General features: G+C 62.8%; 1 long non-coding RNA gene across 1 annotated transcript in view; it reads right to left on the reverse strand.

Annotated features, from left to right (window-relative positions):
- The window catches only part of LOC115949121, a 1,933-nt gene extending 654 nt beyond the window's left edge, over window positions 1–1,279 (reverse strand). Inside the window, exons 1-2 of the long non-coding RNA XR_004082749.1 lie at window positions 1,197–1,279; window positions 572–718 (exon numbers count right to left, since the gene is read on the reverse strand). This is a non-coding gene — a long non-coding RNA (uncharacterized LOC115949121). The remainder of the gene's footprint in view (window positions 1–571; window positions 719–1,196) is intronic.
- Between the last annotated feature and the right edge of the window lie 297 nt (window positions 1,280–1,576).

A 1,576-nucleotide genomic window follows, 5' to 3' on the forward strand; every position in this document is an offset into this window, starting at 1 on the left:
CTCTCCCCCTCTCTTCTCTCAGCCCTGCTCTGAGCTGTGCTGGCAGCTCCCAGCAGCTCCCTGCCCCAGGCCCTTTGCAATAAACCCCACATTCCACGACCAAGAGAAGATTTCTTGTATTGTGACAGGAACCTCATCCTCTTTTACTCTCTCTTTACCCTCTCTACTCTTCCTCACCCTCTCATCTCTTTGCCACGCTCTTGCCTTCTCTCTCTTTACCTCTCTCTCCCTCTCAGTCCCGCTCCAGCTGTGCTGGCAGCTGCCAGCAGCTGCCTGGCCCCGGCCCTTTCTCACGAAAGTTCTATATCAGAAGATTTATTGTATTGCAACGGGAACCTCACTCTCTCTCTCATCCTCTTTACCACTCTCTTTACCTCTCTCTCCCTCTTTGGGGCTGCTCTGAGCTGTGCTGGCAGCTCCCTGCCCCAGGCCCTTTGCAATGAACCCCAAATTCCAGATCTGGCTTCAGAGATCTCTCATCTCCATCCATCCCAACCGTGCTCCCCCGAGCTCCCACAGGGGGCAGGCAGCCCCACGGCAGCACTCGGGGGGCTCGGGGACACCCCAGTACCTTGAGGTCGTACTTCCTGTGCACGGGCAGGCGGTGGCTGAAGAGGTTCCTCATGACCAGCAGGTAGGTGTCCTCGCTGTCCACGCTCACCCGGTACATGCCCAGGAACCGCGGCAGCAGCGTCTGCCCGTGGCACTGCACCACGTACTGCGGGGACACGGGGACATGGCAGGGACATGGGGACACAGCAGGGACATGGGGACATGGGGACATGGGGACATGGCAGGGACATGGGGACACAGCAGGGACATGGGGACATGGGGACACAGCAGGGACACAGCAGCGTCTGCCCGTGGCACTGCACCACGTACTGCGGGGACACGGGGACATGGGGACATGGGGACATGGCAGGGACATGGGGACACAGTCAGGGACACAGCAGGGACACAGGTGACACAGCCACCCCAGTGACACAGCCACACAGGGACAGAGGCACCCCCGGGGACAGAGGTGATACAGCCACCCGGGGGGGACACAGGTGACACCCCAGGGCACACAGGTGACACCCCCTGCCCCCCGTACCTGGTGTCAGTGTGCCAGCAGCCCGTGCCCCCTGTGCCTGGTGATAATGTGCCAGCAGCCCGTGCCCCCCGTGCCCACCCTGTGCCCCCCATGCCCCCCGTACCTGGTGGTAATGTGCCAGCAGCCCGTGCCCCCTGGCCACGTCCTCGCTCGACAGCTCCTTCAGCACCAGCGTCCGGTCGGCCGAGAGCAGCACACAGGGACACCTGGGACACAGGGACACCTGGGACACAGGGACACCTGGGACACAGGGACACTGCTGGGAACAGGGGACACCGCTGGGGACACAGGGACACTGCTGGGGACACAGGGACACCTGGGGACAGGGACACTGCTGGGGACACAGGGACACCTGGGACACAGGGACACCTGGGACACAGGGACACCTGGGACACAGGGACACTGCTGGGAACAGGGGACACCGCTGGGGACACAGGGACACTGCTGGGGACACAGGGACACCTGGGGACAGGGACACTGCTG

The sequence above is a fragment of the Geospiza fortis genome, unplaced genomic scaffold (assembly GCF_000277835.1).
Source record: "Geospiza fortis unplaced genomic scaffold, GeoFor_1.0 scaffold893, whole genome shotgun sequence".
Classification (NCBI taxonomy): domain Eukaryota; kingdom Metazoa; phylum Chordata; class Aves; order Passeriformes; family Thraupidae; genus Geospiza; species Geospiza fortis.